Source organism: Canis lupus, chromosome 27, assembly GCF_003254725.2.
Source record: "Canis lupus dingo isolate Sandy chromosome 27, ASM325472v2, whole genome shotgun sequence".
In the NCBI taxonomy this organism is placed as follows: domain Eukaryota; kingdom Metazoa; phylum Chordata; class Mammalia; order Carnivora; family Canidae; genus Canis; species Canis lupus.
In genome coordinates, this window is record NC_064269.1 from 12273007 (window position 1) to 12299849 (window position 26843).

At 35.6% G+C, this 26843-nt stretch overlaps 1 protein-coding gene and 1 long non-coding RNA gene across 5 annotated transcripts in view; one reads left to right on the plus strand and one right to left on the minus strand.

Moving 5' to 3' along the window:
* Positions 1–26843, minus strand: part of PDZRN4 (PDZ domain containing ring finger 4) — a 355118-nt gene that overhangs the window by 34113 nt on the left and 294162 nt on the right. The window lies entirely within an intron of this gene.
* LOC112678185 (uncharacterized) lies at positions 17434–26694 on the plus strand. 3 transcript variants are annotated; one of them, XR_004809776.2, is made up of 7 exons: positions 17434–17526; positions 17671–17788; positions 19241–19333; positions 20574–20749; positions 23583–23689; positions 25930–26149; positions 26442–26694. It is a non-coding gene; the product is annotated as an uncharacterized LOC112678185 (long non-coding RNA). The 3 variants fall into 3 exon arrangements; XR_003147404.3 differs by lacking the exon at positions 23583–23689; XR_007406449.1 differs by lacking the exon at positions 23583–23689 and having other exon boundaries at positions 17462–17578.

A 26843-nucleotide genomic window follows, 5' to 3' on the forward strand; every position in this document is an offset into this window, starting at 1 on the left:
TTGTCAATCCTTCTCAGAACTTCTTTTTATTTGAAAAGCATTCAGGAACTTTTCCTGTATGTGTTATTAAGGAAACATAAAAGGAAGATTAGCAAAGCAAAAGAAGAATGGGAAATAAATAAACCTGTTGACAAGATGAACTTTATTTCCATCAGCTGGTTACCGAAGCAGGAAATACAGGCTTTTCTAATGAGGTACTGGGCTATTACTGCAAGTCTTTTCTAAGCTATTTTATAGTGGAACTGGGAGCTTTTCCCATGGTCATGATAACAGGAAAAGGTACAAGACTTTTAAACCTGTCAAGATCCCATAAATATCATAATAATTCTTCCTCAGTTTTTTTTTTCTGTTCTTGTTTAGTAAAGTGGTATTTTCATATAACTAATGTGTCCATTTATCTCTATAGATATTTCTCATCTAACCAAGGAAATGAAACTCTAAAAATAGGTCTATTCCAAAATATAACAACAGATCACAAAATATTGAAGTTAAAGCTTTGTGCTTCACTCAACATTTTACCTTTTCTCCAAAAAACTTAAGTTATTTGATGAATTTTTTTTTTTTTTTAAATCAAGAAGCAAGGTATGAATTTTAACATTCATTCTTGGGAGAGAATTTATTTTGGGGAGTTATGCACATCCTTAAATACTGGAGGAGCTCCCACAAAATGTGTATAACATTATTTAATGGCATAATTTCATATACACCTATTTTCTCTTTTGCTTCTTTTTTTCTTTCAAGCTTTTATTTAAATTCTGTTAGTTGATATTATTTAATGGCATAATTTCATATACACCTATTTTCTCTTTTGCTTCTTTTTTTCTTTCAAGCTTTTATTTAAATACAGTATAATATTGGTTTCAGTAGAATTCAGTGATTCATCGCTTAAGTACATCATGCAGTGCTCATTACAAGCGCCCTCCTCTTTTTTTGATTTTCTTTTTTATAAATTTATTGTTTATTGGTGTTCAATTTGTCAACATATAACACCCAGTGCTCATCCCATCAAGTGCCCACCTCAGTGCCCGTCACCCAGTCACCCCCACCCCCCGCCCACCTCCCCTTCCACCACCCCTAGTTTGTTTCCCAGAGTTAGGAGTCTCTCATGTTCTGTCTCCCTTTCTGATATTTCCACACATTTCTTCTCCCTTCCCTTATATTCCCTTTCACTATTATTTATATTCCCCAAATGAATGAGACCATATAATGTTTGTCCTTCTCCGATTGACTTATTTCACTCAGCATAATACCCTCCAGTTCCATGCACCTCGAAGCAAATGGTGGGTATTTGTCGTTTCTAATGGCTGAGTAATATTCCATTGTATACATACACCACAACTTCTTTACAAGTGCCCTCCTTAATCCCCATCACCTATCTAGCCCATCCCCCATTCACCTCCCTCCAGCAGCCCTCAGTTTAGAGTCTCTTATGTTTGCTTCCTATCTCCTTTATCCCCCTTCCCATATGTTCATCTGTTTCGTTTCCCATATACACATATTTTCTAAATTTACTCACAGTTCCTTATCTGTCCCCATAGGACTCATAATTAACAGTGAATTATAATAGTTAATGCTGATATTATCTTACCATCTATTATCAAAACTGGAAGATGAATGCTGTTATAGACTTTTTGTAAGCCGGTAAATTTTCATAAGAATGTATGTATTCTCACACATATGTATTGATTTTTATTCTACATGGTATAATTCTCCCAGTGATGGATACATACATTTAATTGTATGTTTGTATAATCATGATGCCAATTTGAATAATTTTCAAGGAACCTGAGTAATATTTTATGACTTTGGATAGACAAAACAAATGATCGGGTTAATTTTAAATGTTTTATTTATTTAAAATATTATTAAAATTATTTTACGGTTATTTGCCCAATTGCTTTATGAAACTGCTTTTTTCCTTGGGCCTTTGAAGAGTAGGCATGTTTTTTTATTTGTTGTTAATGAGATTAATCTGATCATTCTGGCCACTTGAAAATTAACTTCAATCATTGCATTATCTACTCTGTAGTCTGGTTTGGTAACCACATACAAAAACATCATCAAAATTAACCTGAAGTATACCAGCATCTGTTCACTACTGCATAATTTATAATAGCAAAATATCGTAAATGTCCACAATATGAGAATCCTTAAATAAAGGAATACCTAAACAATGGAATATTGACTCTAAAGAACTTTTATGAAATGGGAAATGATCATGATAAATACTGGCAAGAACAAACTTGCACTTTCTGCCTGAAGAAACCTAGGCCCCAAAAGGCCCAGAGATGAAGTTAGAATAAAAATAAACTTGCAGTCAAATTTCATAAAATATATAAGAAACAATGCACTAAGAGTGAGGTTCAACAGGAGGAAAAATATTAGACAGGTATCATATTTGGAAGACATTGCAAATATATATAGGGAGATTTAAGATAACGAAAAAAATAAGATAAAGAATTGCATATATGAGTAAGGAGTGAGTATAAAAATAACCAAAAAAGGAATAAATTATAGAAATAACAACTACAATAATTGAAATTAAAATTTAATGGATGGTTTAAAAGCAGATTAGACATATCTGAGGAATCAGTCAATTAAAAATTAGTGAGCTAGTAGGTGGATTTGACAAAATTATCTAGAATGCACACACAGAGACAAAGAAATGAAAAATAGGAAATCGAAGTTAAAAAACACAGAGATAAAGGCTGAGAATATTCCCAAACTGGTGAAAACTATTAATCCACTGATTTAGGAATCAGTATCTTTATATCTGTATTGCGTATGAGTAAAGACACAGAGGGATGGTATTTTCATTGTGCTAAAGCAAACATCTGCTGATTTAGAGTTCTAAGCCCAGGGAAAATATCTTTTTAGAACAAAAGTAAAATAAAGATATTTTCAGATAAACACCCCCCCCCCCCAGATTTTCCAATAGCACACTCTTACTATAGCGTATTTCAAGGTCAGAAGGCAAACTCAGGTGTAAGGTCTGAGATGCAAAAAGAGATGAAAAGAAAAATAATCTAAACAAATATGGAGTGTATATAATGAGCTATATTGTGTATAATGGCTTAAAGAGTTAAAATAAGGCCAGAAAAGATTGAAATGTTTATAAAGGTAACATCTAAATCAGGAGGGACCTGCTTAGAATTTAAGTGTTCTTGAGTCCCTGTATTGCTATTTAGAAGGAGGGTAAAAACACTGTTTAATTATAAAAATAGATAAATTAAGATTTCTAAGACAAGAACTAAAAGAACAGAAATAGTGTATATTCTCATTCAGTCGAAAGGAAAACATGGAATGAGAAAAATATCAAGTTACATAAAAGATAAAAAAGAGAAAAAGAAACAAGAGGGAAAACAAATGAGATGCAATATAACATTATGAAATTAAGTCCAAATTTATAATTATAATAAATATAAGTAGACCAAATGATACAGTTAAAAGACATGAAATGGCAAAATAGAAATGCAAATAAGCTACCACCACCACTAGGGCAAAAGGGTAAAAATCCAGCTATACAAAATATCATAGAAAAACACATAACAAGAGGTTGTAAAAAACACATGTAAAAAAAATAACAGTTCAGAAAAGTTGAAACTAAAAGTGGCAAAAGGTATGTCATGAAATACTAAAAGAAAGTTGGTACAGCTATGTTAGCAATGTAATAAAATATATTGTAGAACAAAGATCATCATAGAAATAGTCACTACATAATTTTTTAAAGAAAAATTAAATTGACCGGGAAGAAATAAAATTCTGTACTTGGAGGCTCCTCAAATTATAACTTCAAGTTGTGGAAAGCAAAAATGATAGAATTCGAGATAGAATTTTGCAAAGCTATCACTGTAATGGTGACTGAGAGATAAATCAGGCAATATAGTTTAAGGATATAGAATATTTGAACAATATGCTTAACAAGCTTGATCTATTGTATAGCTACAGAATATCATTCCCAATAAATGCAAAATATATATATTATTTTCAAGTGTGAATTAATCGCTTAGGAAAAGATTCTCCTTAACAATAAAAGCAAACACATTAAATTTAATTTGTGCTAGGCAGTGCTTTAAGCACTTTATGGTACATTTAATTCTCATAATTCTAAAGGTTTGGTATGTAAATATCCCCATTTTACATGAGAAAATTGAGACACAAAGAGGTTGAGTGATTTTTCTCAGGGTAACACAACTAGGAAACAGAAAAACTGGATTACAGAGTCTGTGCTCTTATCTACTATGTAACATTGCAGAAAAAAAGAGCAATTGTTAAGAATAAAGCTAATAAAAAGAAGTGTAAGCACCTTATGGAGAAAATCATAAAATCTATTGAAAGATATTAAAGACCTAGAGAAAAAGAGAGCTCACATCCCTGCAATGGATGTGAATCAATACCATAAGAAGTTCATTCTTTTCAAATTGATGAATAAATTCAAAATCCCTATAACATTGTTATGGATTTGCACAGCTAATTAAAAAATTTTTATGAACTGCAAAGGACAAAGCATACTGAAGACACTTGTGAAGAATAAGGTAAGAGGATTATCCAGCCAGCTACCAGGACTTCTAATAAAGCTACAGTACAATTTAAGACAATATAGTATGGCATACAGATTGACAAACTAACCAATGGAACAGACAGGAGAAACCAAAAACAGACTTACACCCATACAGAAACTTGGCTTATGCTGGAATTGTACTTACATATCAAGCAAAATGTGAACTTTCAATTAGTTGTACTAAGAGAACATATAATCCATATTGAAAAAAAATTAAATTGGGCCTCAAGCTCCAACCATAATAAAAAAAAGTCTCTGTACAGGGGTGGGGGGGATGAGTAAAATAGGTGATGGGGATTAAGGAGTGCACTTGTCATGATGAGCATTAAGTGGTGTATGGAAGTGATGAATCACTACATAGTAAACTGGAAACTAATATAACACTGTATGTTAACTAACTGGAATTAAAATAAAAACTTAAAAAGCCAAAAAAAAATTAACTTCCCTCCTCTTTATACTTCTCCTCATCCATTCATTTTTTTGAGATTCCTTTATTCATTCATTCATGCCACATCAACATTAAAAATAACAAAAATATGAAAGAAGTTTCTGTGTGAATCAAAGGTTAAAGTGAAGAGCAAAATTATTTTTAAACATTTAGAATACAAAATAAAAGCAGGAGGATTTTTTTAAACTAGATATAAGAAGCGTAAGCCATAAAGAAGCATATTAACATATTTTATGATATTAAAATTAGGATTTTTTTTTAGCATAAGGTACCATGAAAAAGTGAAAAGACAAGTCACAAACCAGGAAGTAATATTGTAATACAAATAAAGGACGGATTTCACAACTTGTTGTATTAAGAATTTTAAAAGAATCAATCAATAAAAACCCAGTATAGAAATGAGCAAATACTAAAATGGCATTATACAGAAGAAGAAAACTGAACAGGCCAATTATATGAGAAGATGCTCAACCTTGTGAATAATTAGTAGAAAGTAGATTTTATTTTAACTTTTTTAGGAGAAATCAGGTTTTAACCCACAATATGATACCTGGAGAAAACTAATTATCACAATATGAGAACTGAAGAAAATTATGTCTGGAGAAAACCGTAAGTCTAAAAATGCCAAATGTTTTTGGGAAAGTGGTGCCTAGAAGCGCCTTCCTGCTGTTGGTAGGAGTTATATTAGGCTCAGGCTCTCACTGCTTAGTAAGTGTGCATATCCTATACCCAGGAGTTCCCCTGGAAAGCTCTAATATGCACTAGTCTATACAGGAAAGAATATTCATAGCAATATTGTAGTACTATAAAGCTAAAAACAAAAACAATTCAAATATCCACTGAGTACATAAACTATGCCATTTTCATAAATGTTAATCCTATAATAGTAGTGATTTACAGCTATATGTGACAACCTGGATCACCTAGGAACTAGGCTTTTAAATCTGAATAAAAATGTGGGTTTATGAAGAATACATTTAGTATGGTTGCAAAAATATTTAAAGATGTAAAGTTAAAGAACATATTATTTAGAGCTACAAGGCTTATGTCACAAAATTAAATAAGCAAGATAATGACAAGTATAAAATTCAGGATAGTGGTTACTCCTAGAAAGAAGGTAAAGAGACAGGATTAGATAGAAGCATACACAGGGCTGCAATGTCTTGGTATTTTTTTTTTTTTTCCTACAGTTGGGTATTGACTAGCCTGGTGTTTATTGCGTCTCTGTTTGGAGGCAAGTTGATGCTGTAGCATAGCATTATTGAAACTATTTTTAGACCTGCCATGACAGATTTATGCCATTCTCCTAAAAATACAATAGAGAACAAGTGAATATAGAAGACATATCTTAGCTCTTTATGACATTGAAAGCATAAAGACAAGCAACCATTACTTCTCCTTGAGGTAACTCTTGCAACACAGCATGGTGTGTATGCAGTCATCTGAGCAACCTGCCTGGGCCAATCCAAAATGGAGAGAGGGAAAGAGAGTGTGCATCAGGAACATTAGGTCTAGTAGAGGATATGACCATCATAGATGAAGCCAAATAGGAAAGAAAATGTCAGATTCTATTGGGTATCAACAAGGCAGTTTGAGAGCACATATGAGACCTACCCTGAGGATTCTCAGAAGCTTCTGGAAGGATTTTGAGACGTATCCTAAAGAACCCAAACAACTGGGGGAGAGAGTAGAGCCAAAAAAAAAACCCTGTTTTTTGTTTTGTTTTGTTAGTGTTTCATCTAAACATAGGCATTCTCTAAGAAAACTTGTAATTCTTATTTGGGCACTTAAAGTGAATAATGTTGATTTATTGAAGGCAGGGATTGTATTTTTATTTTATTTTATTTTTTAAAGATTTTATTTATTTATTCATGAGAGGAGAGAGGGAGAGAGAGAGAGAGAGGCAGACACAGGCAGAGGGTGAAGCAGGCTCCATGCAGGGAGCCGGACGTGGGACTTGATCCTGGGTCTCCAGGATCACGCCCTGGGCTGAAGGCAGCGCTAAATTGCTGAGCCACCCAGGCTTCCCTGTATATATTTTATACACATTTCTTTTATACTCTCCCACATGCTGTAAAAAATAAACATTCCACGAATGAATGCAAAATCCCAATACAACTCCTATAAAACAATTTTAAGTGTGTCTGATACTAAATAGTGGGGATACCATTTTTACAAACAAATGAAGACACAGGGGCACATGACTTCCTGTAGCACTTCCAGAAGTGCTGTTCTGCTAGTCTTCTAATACCATTAGGCATACCCAGATTTAACTCAATATCTAATCTAGGACAAGTAAGTATATGGGAAAGGGCCTGCACAAGCATGTGTATCCATGAATTTATTAAGGGGGACAAGAAACATGTGTAATATAGAGAGACGGTAATTTAGGTACACATGGAAATTCAGAAATACACACACTCCTCTGGAACATGCACCAGCCCTTGGGCTCTGTCCTTTCCAGCTTGGCAATGCCACCGGTATCTAGCGCCCCAGGCAGATACTCCCTCTGAATGTTCCTGGCTAAAATGCAGAAATTCTGCAAATTACTTCTATAATGGGCAATGGAGAGGAAACACTGGATGTAATTCAACATAGGGAAAGCCAATTTGAGTAGTATAAAATGTTTTCTAATGATGGAGTCTATTAGGTCTTGGAATAAGCTCAGCAGGAGAATGTGAAGGCCGTATCATAGGAAGGATTTTCAAAAACCTGAATGAAAAATTGAATTTCAAGTGTCAGTTGCTCAAATATCTGCAACAGAGGAAAGGAAAAACCTCTAGAACATTGCTAGGGTGATAAAAATTGTTGAAACCTTGTGTGACAGAGAAAACCCCGCAATTCACTGCCGTGTGCTGGAAGGTATAGATCATTGTAGTTTCAAAGAATCATTAGGTGCTTTCTAGAGAAAAAAAAAAAGATCAGTTTAATCTTCAAAATCCTATCCTAAAGTAAATAATGTGAAGCAGGATGGTCAGGCAACGAGAAGTAGTGGATGCCTGCCCTAATTAGAGTTTCTTTAGCTGCTGCAAACATCTCATTTAAAGAAAATGTTCATGTTAAGTTTTGCGTTTCCACTGTGAATGGAAGTTTTGTTAATGACCACACCATGGGCAGACCAAAATCCTGCCGTTGCTCTTTTTAGACTTTGGCTTTTTCCATCTTAGATTTTGCAAGCAATGTGTTCATGTACAATCCCATTAGTAAAGAGAAGAGAAAGAAAACGTTTATTGTACAGAACTGCTCTGTGGACTGCTCATCAGTGCCGGGGTGATCCTCTGAGGCTCTCATTTCTTTCCTTCACAAAAGCAGAAGACGAAGTGCCTTCCTGTGTATTTAATTTTGAGATACCAGCCACTCTATTGTTCAGAACTAAGTTCTTTTTAATAAAAAAAAAATATGGCTCCTTATTCCTCAGATACCTTCCATGAATGAGGTAATGAGTATTTTAGGATTTTAGAAGTACACTGCACAGTAATCCCTTGGGCTTTTCTATTTCACAGAATTTACTACCTATTTTGCTAAATGCCTATAGAGAATTGGTCAAGTTCATGCTTTCCCTTTTAAAGATATTGAAACTCTTCAGTTGTGAAACAGCCTAATGAAGGTAGCCTCTTTATCCTCCTTCCACATTTGCAGACTACTCGGGAATGAATATCTTGCAAAGGTAGGCATGGCCTCAATGCATTTTTGGGGTATTTGGGTGGAAATAGAAAAGTCTCGGAGCGAGACAGACCAGTCTAGAGGTAAACAGGCTGCAAGTGCTGGCAGCTGTGCCCTTACAAATAAGACTGCAGTCCCTGATGCTGCCTCACTTATCAATTTTGACAGGTGACTGTCTTGACTCCCTGGAACATTTATCAAAGAGGACAGATCATGCCGGATGTCAAGTTTGCCAGAATGACTTTGGTTAGTAGCTGGCTATAAAGAAAATATGGCTCATAACCACTTGTCATGCAGGGGAAAGGTAATGGTCCACCTATATAATTTTTTGCTTATTTACAAAAACCTACTATTTATTGGATTCTATACTCTACCATTGCCACTACCTTGGTTCCAATCATCTTCATTTCATACCTGATCCATAGAAATTGACCCCTACTTTTTGTCTCATCTTTGGGTTTTGCTCCTCCCAATTCGTCTTACACATTCCTACAAAACTGGGTCTATTTGGAACACCAATCTGATTCCATCATGGCTCTTCTAACATGAATTGTTTTCCATTGCCTAGAGTATAAAGTCCAACTTATTCATTATGATATAAAAGGTTTTTAGGGGCACCTGGGTGGCTCACTCGGATAGGCATTGATTGGCTCAGGTCATGATCTCAGGGTCCTGGGATTGGGCCCTGTGTTGGGCTCCCCGCTCAGCAAAGGGCCTGCTTCTCCCATTTCTTCTCCCTCTCCCTCTGCCTCTCTGCTGGCTCGTGCTGTCTCTGTCTCTTTCTCAAGTAAATAAATAACATCTTTTGTTTAGAAAAGGCATTTCCTTATCTAGGCCCTGTATACTTGTTTAGCCTTATTCTGTATCTTTCTTTACTTCTCAAAACTTGCTCTCCAGTGAGACCGAACTATTTGTGTTTCCTTGAACCAGCTGTGCTTGTTGATTGCCTTCAGAGGTTTGTACTTGCTCTTGCCTTAAATGTCTGCTTGTTCAAAATTCTTCTCAGGTGCCATTTCCTCTCTGACCATTCCTCAAAGAATTAGTCACCGGCATCTCTGTACCACTTCTGCATATTATTGCGCATGTCTCACAGTAGTGTAATTATATATGACTTTCTGTTTCCACATCTGACTGTGAGCTCCTTCACGGAAGTCCGTGTCTTATTTATTTTTGGCTCTCACTGCTCACATAGAATCTGAAATATCATATTACTCAAAAGTATTTCTGAACTTAACTGGGTCAGACAGATAAAAGGAAAACATCTTCATTTCACAGTAGAAGTGGAAGTCATTTCAAAATCTTTTGGTCTAAAAGCCAAATTTAATGGAATATGAAAAATAAAATGTAAAAATCCTGCATGTTTAATCACATATTATGGGAGCACCGTGATCAGTATTTGCATGCAGAAGGATTGAGAACTTAGAGTGCAATTTTATTTTTTTTCTTAGCTTTCTAAATTTTTAATATCAATCTCAATAAAGCTGTACAATATAATGATTTGTGTATATTGTGAAATAATTACCACAACAAGGTTCTTAAGACCCCCATTCCCTCACATAATTGCCTTTTTTTTTTTTGGTGGGGAGAACATTTAAAATCTACTCTTTTAACAATTTTCAAGTATATAATACAGTACTGTTAATTATCATCAACATTACACCCCCTAGAATTTATTCCTATTACAGCTGGAAGTTAATATGCTTTAACCAAAATCTTCTCATCTCCCCCCAACCCACAGTCCCTGGAAGTCACCATTCTACTCTCTTTGTCTTTGAATTTGGCTTTTTAGATTCTACATATAAGTGAGCACGCATAGTATTTGTCTTTGTTCGACTTATCTCACTGAGCAAAATGCCTTCTAGGTATTTTCTTCTTTTTTTATGACTGGACATTATTCCATCATATGCATATACCACATTTCTTTTATCCATTCATCCAATAATGGATACTTAGATTGTTTCCAAGATTATCTCTTTGAGATAGTGATTTCACTATATACATATATATATATAGTGGATATATACCCAGAAGTGGGACTGCTGGATCATAGGGTAGTTCTATTTTAACTTCTTGAAAACTCTATACTATTTTCCAAAGTGGCTGCACCAATTTATACTCTCACCCAGTTATTAGGGTATGATTTTAATTCATTGACTACAACATGCATGAAATTATAAAATTAAGGTCTGAGATGAGTTTCTGATGTAGGGTATAGATTATACTTAAGTTATGATACACTTTTACTCCATTAATAAATATTGGCAAGAATTTTTTTTATTTGCAGTAATTTATGTTCAATAAGAACATCTTCTATTGTTCCAGGCCTTTCCTTAATCCTCTCCATTCCAATAGTTATCAAGGCTTCAAGTTTGCCTCTTCAAGTTTGCTTCAGATCCATCCCTATCTTTCGTTTTCCACTGTTACTACTACTACTAGTGTTGCCCTTACTCTAGACTAAAAAGAAAATTAATATTTAATTCATCTTACTTTAAAACAAATAAAAAAGTCATTCAACAGAAAAATACTGAATACACAACTAGTATGAGAGACACGCAAATTTGGAAGGAGCCAAAAGTTGAAAGAGTAACATACGTTGATCCTAACATTGGCTGTCATTTCCTCTCCTGCTCCCAAAACCAGGAATGTATAAGAAAAAATCACAACCATGCTTTAAAACAAGAAGAAGAACACTTGGTGGATTGGGAACTGTAAGAAATCTCTGGAAGATGAATGGCAGAAGAATCACATTAAAGCCTAAAGCTCAAACAAAGAATGAGAGCCAAGGAGTTGATTCTAAAGCAATACTCAACCAGCAAGGTTCTGAGCTTGGAGTGTCTGGGTACACAAGAGAGTGTTGGTGTCATGCACGCTGAGGATCCCACAAGCCCCATTCTCACCACTAGTCCAGAACACCAAGAGCTGAAGGTCAGCCTGCTAGACCCTCCCCATGGCCCTTAGAGATAAGGTTGCAGTAGCCCCAAACTTAGAGAGGCGAAGCTAAATTAAATCTGAGGAGAGCTGTCATAGGATTATAAATTAAAAGGTAAGGCAGGGTGGGATTATGGAGGCAAAGCAAGAAGAGCATTTCAAGAAGATGCAGATGGCCCATAGCATCAAATGCTGTGGAAAGTTAATTAAGTAGAAGGTACAGCTAGCTTTGGTCATTCCACTGGTACTTGTCATCCACAAATCACACTTTAATGGGTTGAGAAATTAATGAGATTTTTAAAAAGCAGCAGTTGAACTACTTTTCTAAGATGTTCAGGAAAAGAATAAAGAAGATAGAAGTCACAGATCAAAATAGGCTTCATTTGAGGGCTTTTTGCTTGTTTGTTTTTTTAATAAAGGACACTTGAGCATATTTGGGTCTGCTGTGGCACTCAGTATTATTTCTTGTGTGTAGCTCACGATTCACCTTTCAAGTGCTTGCTTAGATCCTATCATCCATATGTCATTTCTCTTCTGAAGTTTCATTTTCTTCATTCTCCTTAAATATTCTCCACTCATAGTGAGGAAATGGAGATTTACAATGGTTAAGTGGTAAAATATCTATCTTTTTTATATCTATCACTAATCTCCATCCCAACTATTGTACTACATGTTCTCACATAGTATCTCACTTAATATCAAATACTTATTATTGGGCCACCTGTCTGGCTTAGATAGTAGAGCATGTGACTCTTGATTCCAGAGTCATGAGTTCAAGGCCCACATTGGGCTTAAAGCTTACTTAAAAAACTTTATTATTAATACTTTCTTCTTTGCACAGATGAGGAGCATGATGCTCAGAGAGGTCACATAGGTACTGTGCAGGGGAGTTCGACTTAAGCCCATTTCAGGCTGATTCCAAATACCTAAAGATAATTTTCCTCTGATCAGAGTGATACAACCAGGCCTTGATTTGTTGGGAATAAAATTTTTGAGGGGTTTTCTTGCAAATCAATGGTAGGTTATTTATAGGGGAAAATAAGGAGGACTTAATGAAGGTAATTTATTTTATGTAGTTGGAATATAAGCAAAATAATTTGGATGTCAGAAAATGTTCTAGAGCCTTTTTTCAGGTGATTAATCTGATTTCCATCAGGTATAGATCAGATTGCATTATTATATTACAGAAGTCTACACTTTGTTTTATGGCTACTAGACAGTTATGCATATGTTCAAGATCATTAAGAAAAATGACAGGAAATGACCCTAAAAATAATGTCTCTGCACTTGAGAAAAGTCCTTGAGAGACTGTATGGCTTTCTCTGTTTTTGACACACATAAAGAATAGAAGCGTAACCTGGAATAGCCAGTCTGGTTTTGAAAAGGGGATAATAATCATTTCCTTCTATGAGAGTCAGACAGTAAAACTAATTGAATATTCACATGTGCTGTCAACTCTATGAATTACTCCAGGTCTTTGACCTTGTTTACCCATCCAACATCAGGTTTTGTTACATGAGATTTCATTAATAAAAATATTTAAGGTTGGAAAATTCTAAATCACAGCATTTGGAAAATTTGGCCTTCAGGTTAACACAGAAGAAAGTAAGTAATAGGAACTCTGGGTTATCTGAAGGAGAGAAGCCAGAGTTTGGAGTCCCCTTCACTTTCATCTTGGAGAAAGAGATTGTATTAATTTCTGTACAAAGCAGGCAGGAAGCCATTAAATCTTTCCCAACTAGAAACAGTGATATCTCCAGTCAGAGAATCACAGTTTTCTTTTAAATTTGCCATATAAATTGCTCACATGTTCCTAAAGCATATTTAAAACTTTTGCTTAAAAGGATTCCCAACTGTCTTTATTTGGCAGGTATTCATGTATAAGTCAAAGGAAGGGAAAATTCTTAAGGATTATGAACTTCCTGGCTGCAAAGAGGCTCAGCAGCTGTCCATGGATCCTTTAGTTACTCATAAACATCCTCTGGAAAACACACTAGCCTTCCAATGGTTATTTAGGAGTTTTAGACCTCTATCCTAAGATAAATCACAGGTAATCACACTTTATAGGATATGTTAGTTTTAGTTTGTTTATAAAAGGAGATGAAATATTATATACTCTTGACAATTATAGACTCTAGGAAAGAACACATATTCAGTTACATGCCAAGGGAGAATTTGAATAAGGAAATAAAATAATGAACATCTATTATTTTTACCATCATACTTTTTTTTTCTTTTATGAAAAAGAAGAAATTATTGTTCAGTATCTGCTACTAACTAGCAGGTGAGTCTTTAACCTTCATGGGCTTCATTTCCTTTGTGAAGTAATCAGGCGTGCTTCTAGGGTCTTCCTGTGGTTCATATTCCACCATGTCAAAGCTCTCTTAATTTTAATTCTCTTTTGTCCAAATGCTACTTATTTACTCTTTATCTAAATGTGTTTATCCATTTTTATTTTAAAGTTTTGCCTCTAGTATCTTTTATTATGACTGCATATAAACATCCCTTTAGATGTGAAAGAAGAGTTCTTATGATTTTCCTTTTTAAAGTATGCACTTCTTAAAAATAAGCTATTTATAGCAATCCCCCTTTTGTTACTGCTTCCTATAGAAGCCATTATACTGGGGTAGAATCGGTAACTTTAAAACCTGGTCTCAGGAAAGGGAAAAAGCCAATGGTTTCAATGTGTTTTACAGAACAAAGAAAAAATTTACAGATTTAACTTTTAAGGTTTTGCTACTGAAAAACAAATAGAAATATGAAAAGGGAATAGTACAAAAGAGCATGAACAAAGAAATAAAACCACAGGTAAGATATTTGTAGGACTAGTCAAATTTTAACTTTGGCTGGTAAATAATTTCTGCTGTAGGACCCCAGCTCACAATTAGTCTTGGATTTTGAAACAATGGATTTTATAACTTACATCGACCATGTACAAACACACACTGCCTTAAGTGTCCTAAGAGATAAAATGTGGTCATTTAAAATCCAATGATATAGTTAAGTGTCATATTTCAGTTCAATAAAAGTGATACTGACTTTGTGCTATTCATTTTTGCATTCTCTCAATCTATTTCATTTCTGATGATTATGGGTGTGGATATTTTTGTTGTGTTTAAAAATACTGCTGTTCAGTGCTTCATCTGCAAACATCATTATTATAATTGACATTTTTCTCTGGGTTTAAAATGAGCTAAAATATTTATTTGCTTCATCACCACATTCTAAATACCCTACCAGCCAATTAAGAGACAGAGTCAAAGGCTTTGTGATATGCGTGTGTGTGTGTGTGTGTGTGTGTGTTTGTGTGACATGATTAGGTATGCTTATTAGGACAGTAAATAGTAAGTTCCAATTCTAACTAGAAAAATTACATTTTCCTTAATATTTCATTTGAGTAATGAAACAAATATATGAAAAAATGAAAACATCTAAAGAGCTATAGCACTAAACCTCCTTAGTGATATAAACCTTAGATTTGCCACCTGGAAGTATATTTAAGATTTAGTTATGGTTTCAATAATTGCACTATGTGCCTGATACTTGGAAGAAAAAGATGTATAAGACAAGGTCCTCCACACTGAAGAAGCTCAGAAATTAATGGGGGAGCCCAAAGTGGGAACAAGTAATAATCATACAATAAGGTAAATGAAGGAGGGTGCAAAGGCTTGAAACTCAGACCTTGTGCTTATTTGTGTGAATAATTGTACTATCTTATGTTTTTCAAACATTAGCTAAGAAACATTTTTGTCTCTTCTTATGTCCACCTCCATCACGAAGTCAATTCATCAATTCACAAAAGAAGACAGTAAGGGAGGAAGAAGGAACAAGCAAACTACAAAACAGTCAGAATACAATTAATAAAATGGCATTACTAAGTCCTTACCTACCCATAATTACTCTAAATGTAAATGGATTAAATTCTCCAATCCAAAGCCACCGAGTGCCTGGCTAGATTAAAAAACAAAAGATCCAACTATATGCTGCCTACAAGAGACTCACTTCAGCTTTCAGGACACACTTAGACAAAGAGTAAAGGATGATAAAAGGTATTTTATGCTACTGGAAACTAAAAGAGATTAGGAATAGCTGTACTTATATCTCATAAAATATGACTTCACTTTATGTCAAATATGATCTTGACTTTATGTCAAATATGATCTTGACTTTATGTCAAGATCTGCAACAATAGACAAAGAAGGTCATTATATAATAATAAAGCAGTCAAATCATCAAAAGGATATGACAATTGTAAATTTAACATGTACTCAGCATTAGGGCACCTAAAGATATTAAGCAAATGCTTACACAACTGAGGGGAGAAACAGATTACAATATAGTAATAATAGAGGACTTCAACACCCTACTTTTGACAGTAAGTAGATCATTAATAAGAAATCAATAAGGAAATATTGAAAATCAGTAAGGAAATACTGAAAAATTGAAGACCAGTAAAGAAACATTTGATGTGAAATATACTTTAGGTGAAATGGACCTAACACACATATATAAAACATTCAATTTAACAGCAGGAGAATATACTTTCTCCTCAAACATACGACAGAACATTCCCCAGGATAGATCATATATTAGTTTAAAAAACAAGTTTAGAAAATTTAGAAGACTGACATCATATCAAGTATCTTTTCTGACCACAATTGTATGAAACTAGAGATTAATAACAAAAGGAAAGCTGGAAAGTTCACACATATGTGGAAATTTAAACAACACACTGCTGAATAACCCGTGATCAAAGATGAAATCAAAAGGAAAATAAAAAAACTCATTGAAAAAAAAAGAAAATGAAGATACAAGATGCCAAAACTCATGGGATGCAACAAAAGCAGTCCTAAGAAGGAAGTTAGGGTGATGAATGCCAACATTAAAAAAAGAAAGAATTCAAATACACAATCCAATTTCACACCTCAAGGTACTAGAAAAAGAAGAAAAACAGACTAAGAGCAAAGTTAGCAAGAAAATAAAGATTAGAGCAGAAGTAAGTAGAGATCAGAAAAACAATAGAAATAATAGATGGAAGTAAGAGCTGAGTTTTTAAGATGAGGAAAATTGGTAAACCTTTAGCTAGACTAAGAAAGAAAGAGAGAAGATTCAGACAAATAAAATCAGAAATGAAAGAGGAAACGTAATTGAAACCACAGATATACAAAGGATCATGAGACTGCTAATTACACACCAACAAACTGAATAACCTAGAAGACACATGAATAACTTACGAGCAACATACAACCTAACAAGTGTGTTAGTGAGGGAGTGAAGAAAAGGAAACCCTAGTGCACTGTTGGTAGGGATGGAAACTGCTACAGTCATTATGAAAAACATATGGAGGTTCCTCAAAATATTAAAAAGAGAACTACTGTATAATCCAGCAATATAATCTGGGTTTATATATCCAAAGGAAATAAATACAAGAAACTGAAGAGATACCATGTTCACTGCAGTATTATTCACATTAGCCAAGACACAGAAACAGCCTAAGCATCAAATGATGGATGAATGGATAAAGAAAATGTGGTATATATATTTATATACCATGGAGTATTATTCAGCCCATAAAAAGAAGGAAATCCTGTCATTTGAAACAAGATGTGTGAACCTTGAGGGCATTATGCTAAGTAAAATAAACCAGATGAAGAAACACAAATACTGTGTTCTCATTCACAGGTGTAATCTAAAAAATTTAAACTCAATAAACAGAGTAGAACCATGGTTTCCAGGGACTAGAGAGTGGCAAAAATGGGGAAGTGTTGGTCAAAACGTAAAAATTTCCAGCTATAAGATGAATAAGTTCTGAGAATCTCATACGCAGCATAATGACTTTAATTAACAACATTCTATTATATCTTTGAAAGTTGCTAAGGGAGTAGATCTTAAATGTTCTCACTATACATGCAAAAACGATAATTATGTGAGTGGTAGAGATGTTAACTAATCTTATCCTGTTAACTAATCTTATTGTGGTAATAATTTCATAATATATACGTATATTAAGTCATCATGTTGTATACTTTAAATTTATACAATGTATGTCAACTATATCTCAATAAAACAGGAAAAATGCAGATGAAGGTTATGCATAGCACAGTTCACTCTCCTTATAGCTAAGAAACCCTGGTGGAGGGGAATGGAAGTACCCAGATGAAATTTTATAGGAAAAATAATGTACCCAGGTAAGAGAGCTACACAAAGTGTTAACTATGGTTACCTTGAATTGTACAACTGCCCATGATGGTACTTAAAATTTTTATTTTGGATATCAAATACATATATTGGATTTACTATAATCTTTGGCTCATAACACATCATCCATATTGATCATACGAGAGTCTCTTTTATTTATATTAAGTTTAATTATTTAATACATAGTGAACACCAGTGGACTCACTATGTAATTATGAACTAGAGCATTACTGAGAGCTGAAGTCTAAAGGAGAAAAGGGAGAACTGTCATGCAAATATAAAACTCTTCCTCTTTAAAGATTTCAGTATTTTTTCCAAGGCAATAGTTTGGTGGAAAAGAAATCCCAACTGGGGTTATTTTTAGTATTTTTTCTAATTAAACAAATAAACTGTTTTAAGTAAAGCAATTTGTATTGCCTACAGCCTGCATTTCCCAGTTCTTCTTGCAAAATATTTATGGGTTAGCTTGTTCTTAACACTAAAGTTAAAGTCCGAGATAATTTAGAGAGGTGTGCTACTTTCTACCCATTGGTAAAGTACAGTACTAGACATAGACCAATGTGTGGCCTTAGACCAATGTGTATACTTTTTATAAAAACCTGTAAAATGGGGTTGATGACCACAGCTTTGTAGTACAACTTGAAATCTGGCATTGTGATGCCCCCAGATATGGTTTTCTTTTTTAAAATTCCCCTGGCTATTCGGGGTCTTTTCTGATTCCACACAAATCTTAAAATAATTTGTTCTAACTCTCTGAAGAAAGTCCATGGTATTTTGATAGGGATCCAGCAATTGCACTGTTGGGGATTTACCCCAAAGATACAAATGCAATGAAACGCCGGGACACATGCACCCCGATGTTTCTAGCAGCAATGGCCACGATAGCCAAACTGTGGAAGGAGCCTCGGTGTCCAACGAAAGATGAATGGATAAAGAAGATGTGGTTTATGTATACAATGGAATATTACTCAGCTATTAGAAATGACAAATACCCACCATTTGCTTCAACGTGGATGGAACTGGAGGGTATTATGCTGAGTGAAGTAAGTCAGTCAGAGAAGGACAAACATTATATGTTCTCATTCATTTGGGGAATATAAATAATAGTGAAAGGGAAAATAAGGGAAGGGAGAAGAAATGTGTGGGAAATATCAGAAAGGGAGACAGAACATAAAGACTGCTAACTCTGGGAAACGAACTAGGGGTGGTAGAAGGGGAGGAGGGCGGGGGGTGGGAGTGAATGGGTGACGGGCACTGGGTGTTATTCTGTATGTTAGTAAATTGAACACCAATAAAAAAATAAATTAAAAAAAATTAAAAAAAAATAAATAAAAACAGCCTAAAAAAAAAAATAAAATAAAATGGGGTTGATATGTTTGAAATATTAAAATATTTGTAAAATTTTAACGATCTGACTATGTGTTTGTCTTATTTTGCTCAAGTGAGTTACGTGGGAGAACCAGATGAGACAAATCATTCCAAGTAACTTTGGTATCTCCATGGAGCTCACATGTGAGGATGCTATGATTCAGGAGGTAAGTGGTCCTTTTAAGAGACAGACCTAGAACTGGGACCATATCCTTGTTTGGACTTTTTCAACTGGATCATATTGCCTCTGGAAGGAACACTGGAATCCGTATCTGGTATTTGCTTTATAGTGAAACGACAGCTCTCCTTTTTATGCCTCCATGAAAACAATTCTTTGAGCAGAATAGGAGATATTGGGGAAAATGACTTGATACGCAAATATTCACCCTAAATACGACCTCCAACACCTTTCAGTAATGCAAACCATCATCTAAATGTGTATCATGAGTATCTTTGAAAAAAAAGTAGATGTCAGGATTTTGATAAAATTCATATATGTAGTAGATGGAATCTTCATTTTATATCTAAATTCTGAGTAAAATAAGTGTGCCCTTGGTTACATTGCTTAATAACCAATTTGGAAGGTGAAATTTGATTTCCATTGTTTTCTTAGGAAATAGAGTTTAGTGTTGTCATAATCAGTGGGGTGAATGATAGATAGGCTTCATACTTATTTTATGAAATTACATGAACAAATTAACAATGATACAATCTCATTTCTTTCAGTAAGAAATCAAAAAGAATTACAATAATTTTGACGACTACTTCTAATTCTACAGCATTTTCTTTCTGGTCACTTCTTAAGGAGAACTTTTTCTAAAAATAGAAAATCACGACTTAGGAAAATCATTCAATTTCATAAACACAGGTTTTCAAATTAAGAAATTCTGAGTTCTGCTTGGAGTATTAGGATTATATAAAATGTGATCTAAAAGTCTCAGCCTCAACTAAAGTTTAAGTATGGAAACTAGGTCAATGTAGTATTTACCTAGGACATTTTTGAAAATGAAAGAAGGTGCTATTCATAATTAAAGTGGAACCCTAAGCCATACATGGGGACAAGTTAAGGCACATGAGGATGTATGGTTATCATAATAGGGGCTGAATTCTGGTCATTTTTTACCTATGTAAATTAGCTTGTCTATTTACTAGGGTTCTCCAGCTTCTAAGTGTGAGGTTAAACATGCACATCTTCCTTGTTAGGATGGCAACAACAAAAAATCCAAATTTTCTTCTACAATCTGGCACAAGTGTATGCTTAAATTCATTTACTCTAATCATTAGACTGTTAATTGAATTATTATGAGAAAAAAACAAAGAATTTCCCACTTTATTTGAAATTTCTGTTTTCCATCAGCTCTCTTCTCCTCCCTCCCCCACCATTTAACATTTTGTATTTATGTTCAGGACATGTACAAAATAAGAACAGTAGCAGCAATGGTCAGTAATTTATCACTCCTCAAGCAAATGCTGCTGAATGCCTGCTGTGTGCTAAGGATGAGCTACATAGGCTTTCCTGGAGATACAAAGATAATTAGAAGTGGTCATTTCTATTAAAAAGATAAACTATTTAGAAGAAAAAGGTAAGTACGTAAATAACCATAACCCAAGGCATAATGCAAAAAAAAAAAAAATATATAGAATGTGACATGGGAGTTCAGGTGGGAAAGTGTGAGGAAGTCATCTGAGGGGCAGAAATTCTCAATAAGAAAAGGTGCAGAGGAAGGAAAGCACACAACTTTCTTTGAGTATTGCCATGCTGCAGAGTTTGACCCCAGTATGCCTGAAAAAGTAGGGTGGTGACGGAGGACAAAGGACCTTCAATGCCAGGCAGAGAAATTTAGAGTTAATTCAAAGAGTCGATACACACAAGATGACAAACTGGGGAGTTATCCAGTGAGAACTCCATTTGAGAAGGGCTGGTCTGGCAGTGAGTGGTGAATAGATGAACTGCAGAGGCTGGGGACTGGCCCCAGGGAACCTAGAAAGAGCCTAGAAATAGTGTCCTACACAAGGGAGGAAGCAGTGGTGATATGAAGGAGAAACATGCCACAGAGAGTCTGGAAATACAAGCTCCACTACATGACTGCTTCTCGGTTGGCCTCCGTGGTTAAGATTTTAATCTGATATAATTTGAGAAAATGGTGGTGTTATGAATAGACACTTCAATGAACCAACCCTGATAGAATATCATCTTATCCTAAATGTTCAAGTAATAAAAATATTTTCACACTTCATCTAGATCAGTTTTCAATTCAATAAATTTCCCACAAGAATGGAACTTATAAAGGTGATGTTTTTAAATGGATGATTTTATTGCTTCAGTGGTAAGTGGTATCAAATTATTTTAGATATTTCATTAATAATTCAAAATGTGACTAACAAGTGGAATAAAAAGGACTGGTGAGATATAAAGTATTCAGTGAATCAAAGCAATTCTGAAAATTCTACATTTGCCAATTCTGCACACTATTTTCCCTTTTCCCTAATATCCATTGCACAGAAGGATATCATCTCTTTGTAAGTTATGTCTCATGCCTAAACATTTTCTTTCCATCACTGGTTTTCAAACTCCTTGACACATTTCCCAGAGACTCTTAGAGTCAGAATTGGCTACTTGGGAAGGCGCTCAGTTCTCTGTCCATTGTTGTGTTTCACAAATTTGCTGGACGATCCCTTGGTGAGGAAGTTATAAATGAAGTACAGGGGTGGATTAGGGGATATATCAGATTCACACCAAGTATGAGATTCTTACAAGATGATAATCAACAGGGATGCATTTGCATGGAGACTATTAACATTCTATTTCATTACTCCTCTCTCCTCATCACCCCACATTTTGGCCCTTCCTTTAGAAGTATTTAACTGAAACAAAAATGATGGTTGGATTAGAACCCCGACATAAAAAACAAAATCTCTAATCACAACAGCCAAGATATGGAAACAACTTAAGTGTCTGTCAGTGGATGAATAAATAAAGCACATGTAGTTTATGTGTGTGTAGGGGTGTGTGTGTGTGTGTATAATGGAATATTATTCATCCATGGGAAAGAAGGAAATTCTGCTATTTGCTACAACAGCTATGGATCTTAAGAGCATTATGCTAAGTGAAATAAGTCAGAGAAATACAAATTTGCATAGTATCATTATATGTGGAATCTCAAAAAAGAAAAAAAAAAGTCCAACTCATACAGAGTCAAAAGATGATTACCAGGGACAGGAGGGTGCGGCAAATAGGGAAACATTGCAGAAGGATACAAACTTTATAAAAAAGGAAGAAATACCTATTAGAAAGGGAGAGGATACCTTTTGTTACTGCATGGTGGTCCCAGGTTCTTTTCCAATTCCCTTGTACGAAAACGTACAAAGGGATTGCACTGCTCAAAAGCTGGTCCATGCAGACAGCAATGGAAATACTCCTTCACTCATTCATCCACTACGAGCACCCAGAGTGTAGCGGTTGATGTGATGCAAAGATAAACAGGCAGGTAAGGCCTCTACCCTCACAGCCTAGAAAGAAGCCACCAAGTTCTACAAGCACACTAGATTTTTCTCTAAGTTCATTTCACAAGTCACGAAGCCGCTCACAAAGATATGACTGAAATCTAGTTAATACTTATCCTCTTGCCATTTTTTTGAATGAACATCTCCTTTGATTCATAATTCTCTTTTCTTTAGCTATGTAAGAGAGAGATTATCTACTTAAATTGTCACAAATTTACTGCACGTAGTCACAGGGATCCAGGAAAATAAATTTTGCAAAATGACACTTCTCAGCATAGCACAAGGGTTTACTTATGCTTTGCATAAGAATTGCCAAGAAGAACCTAATTAATATGCTAAGTGCTCTTTCCTATTTATAGATAACCCAAATTTGGTTTTCGGGTGACATGTACATAGAACTCTGACATGTACCTCTCCTCTCCTTTTTACCTATACCTCTTTAAGCCAACTTCTAACTTTCTTCTCATTTTGATGACCATGTATCCAGAAGGGGAACTTGAGGCACACTTAATTCAGGCTATTGGGTAAGCCTAATCTTAGGAGGGAGGAGTAGAAATTATTTGGAATGGCATTTTTAGGTGATGAAAACCACCAGACTTCAAGTGTGTTGCTTAAATTATTTGCTTGTCTTGGCTAACCTAATGTTTTATACTATCAAAATGTTGGACTTTAATATTAGTCCAATATTACTTCTCCATCAGCACTGACTTTTGAGAGTTAATGGCAAATGCTGCAGAAAATTCAGCATCTTCCTTGCACTCAGGCAGGGGCAAACATATCTTTATTAGGGATTGGATGAAAGGGCTCTATATTTCTTGAAGCCTTTCCCTTTAAATTATTTCTGGTAGAGGTTGGATTTGAGATCTGCCTCTGACTTGCTAAGGGCTATTTATGATTTATTTCAACCTTTAGCTCGCTCTGGAAAAAAAAAAAACGCACAAAGTTGAAAATAAAGAGGAGAAGATGCTTAATCCTCAGTGGTATTTCAGTGGCATGGAGCACCCTGACTCTTATGATGGGTATATTATTTAAATTTTGATATTTTTATTCTTTCTCTGAAAAATAAAATTAAAATCCTTTATCATATTTAATTAGAGGACAAGTGCCATCATTTTTAAAAGAGAACACATTTAAAGCTGTGAGTCTTTTAATGCAGGCTGGTCCTCTGAGACTTTTCTGAAGCACTGTGAGGAAATTTTAAAGCCAGTCAAATAATTTTCCTAGGCAAAGTGGTGATAGGCCATGGTGAGATATGGGTGTCATTAAAATTTCATAGAGGTCCCTAACACACCAGAGTCACCATAACATTGACACGCTGACTATAGTATCTCCAAAGAAACATTTGCTGCCTATCATGGCTCTGAAGGGAGCTGTTACAGTCTATCAATGCAATAATCTGCATGTTAAAAAGTCCCTAAATATGTATTTACAAGATAGTCAGATCTGTTTTGGTCTATTGGGTCAATAATCCATGCACTAAAAGTCCCTAAATATGTATGCATAAGATAGACAGATCAGCTTTGGTTCACTGAGTCAATAGTAAGTAGGCCTTTAAAAAGGGGCCTTTATAGTTGCACAGTTGGCGTTTTAGCAAGTTCAGAAATGCAGTTCTGTGCACTTCCTGTCTTTTAAAGAGTGGATTTATTATGCTAGTTTCAGTGGATGCCAGAAACTGTGTTTCCCTTTGGCCCATGATATTTTGCTTTTAAAAAGTCAGAAGAAAAACCACTGCAGCCCAAACTATATTACAGCCTGGAGGCAAATAATGGAAACGCGGGCATCTAGGCAAAAATGCACTGAGCTGGGTACTGCCCTTCCTGACCGAGCCTCAGCTTCTTCATCCTGGTGCATCCACCTCTCCTCTCAGCTTGCCTGACTTCGCTGCTGCATGCAGCCTTTGCTTTCCCTGTCAGACTCATTCTGGTGGCCAGAGGGACCTTGCGAGGGCTTCAACTCCTCTGCAGCAACTTTCCATCCTCACCTTAAAAGTGAAAGGTGCCTCAAGATAAGCCCCTCCTCCCTCTGGCTTCCCCTCCTACCACTCTGGGCCTCTCCCTTGCTGCTGGAGAACACTGGCTTCTGCTGTTCCTTAAACAGGCCAAGCATGCTTCCGCTTCAGGTCCTTTGTACCCCACCAGGAACTCTCTCCCCCTCAGAAAGCCACGTGGCTGGCTCTCTTACTTTCTCTAATGTTCCTATGAGAGGGGCCTTCCCTGACCGGCCCTGTACAAGACAGCAACACTCTGTCCCAACACCACACATTTCCTTTCTCCATCACCCATGCTATTGTTCTCCATTAGCACTTACCGTCATCTAATGCATCACATCTTTACCGATTTGTTTATTGTTCACCTTTCTCCCCCACAGGTTAAGCTGTCCCTGTAGGGGCTTCATCAGTCCCAGACTGAAATATGAGCCTGGTCTATTTTAAGTGTTCATTAAATATTGAAGGTAGAAGTGACGGGAGGCAGATGGAAAGAGAATCTTCCTCTACTTCTCCGATTGCCTGTTGATGTGTGTTTGTGTTTAGGTTGAGGAGAAACAAGTATCTTTCTCTATGTATGCATGTATGTATGTATGTATGTATGTATGTAGGAGAGACACACAGAGAGAGGCAGAGACATAGGCAGAGGGAGAAAGAGAAGGAGGCTCTTCACAGAGAGCCCAATATGGGATTCCCTGAACTGGGATCACGCCCTGAGCCAAAGGTAGACGCTCAACCGCTGAGCCACCCAGGTGTCCCAACAAGTATCTTTTTCTGAGACAGAGTCCTTTCTTTGGCCATTGGACTTGTTTTCTGTAATAATCTCTAAGTGGCACAGAAGAAGTCCTTCTGGAAGGTACTCATCCATTGCATCCTCAGAGCTCCTGGAGCAGCTGAGGTCACCTCAGTTGGTCACAGAAGCACTTGACCAGTGTGCTGCTAAGTATAATAGTGCAGAAGGTGGGACTGTCGTTTCTAAATCTCCCCACTTACTGTGGGATCTACGATCGGCTCTGCCGACAGCAGTGGACTAGATTTTACTGTATAATCTAACACAGCCAGGAGGGATGGTGTGGGCCACTCTGCCCCATAACCCTAACAGACTGAGGAGTGCTAGGTAGAACCATTATTCTCTCTGAAACCTGGTAAATTATCCTTGGGATATTTCCCCCACGCCTCCACCCCCATATTTAACCATGTATGATGCTTTCAAATGCATCCTTTCTCATGATTGAAGCCTGTCACAGTAACTTCTTCCTTATTTAAATTTCACAGGAACATTCTTATTTCAATCACTCAGAAAGATGCCTTTGGCAAGAGAATCACAGCTGACAGCAAATTAATGACTATGATGCTGTGATTAGTTGAGATTACAGGCTACAGAGGACCTGTCTGAGCATTTACCACTGTCATCATACTGATGCTGGCATCTATTTGGGATTTATATTGTTCAAAAAGGAGGATGTGGTTCAGTTATAGTAAGTCTTATAGAAAGGTAAGGAAATCTGTCTGTATTGGAATATTCAATGATATGCTAATTAATTAACATAATTGTTACTGTTCACCTGTTTACTGTTTTACTGTTCACCTGTCTTTCTTCCATGTTCTCCCCCTGAGCACAGATTTATTTTAATAAAACTTGAAGGCACAAACTAGATAGAAAGCTGAAGTGATTTAGATAATTCCAGTCCCTAAACCCAAAGTATTCATTAATTGAAAGAAAAACATCATTTAATCTTGAATTATTTGGGTAAGTGACTGACTTAATTTTGTAATCTATTTTTCAGGAGAAGACAAAACTTAATGGATATTTTAGTACATACCAGTCCTTGAATGGATTTATAAAATAAAACTTCTCAATCAACTTAATGAAGAAGGGATAAAAAATTAGCAGAACAACAACACCCAAACCATCTACTCAGATACTAAGTAGCACTGCACATCCTTCCAAATTCTAGCCAAAAAGAAATAATGATTTCTGTAATCCCCAGCAATGACTTTTGCAGGGGGAAGATTTCAAATAAACGTCTATTTGCTTTAGGTAAGCTTCACTGAATCGGCCTTATTTGATTTCAGATCCTCCTAAGGGAAGAGATTTCAGGATTTCCTGGTTGTAAAATGGAAAAGAACATTTTGCTGAACTTGTATGACATCATCTAAAGCATTAAAAGGGCAGATAATCATGGGTT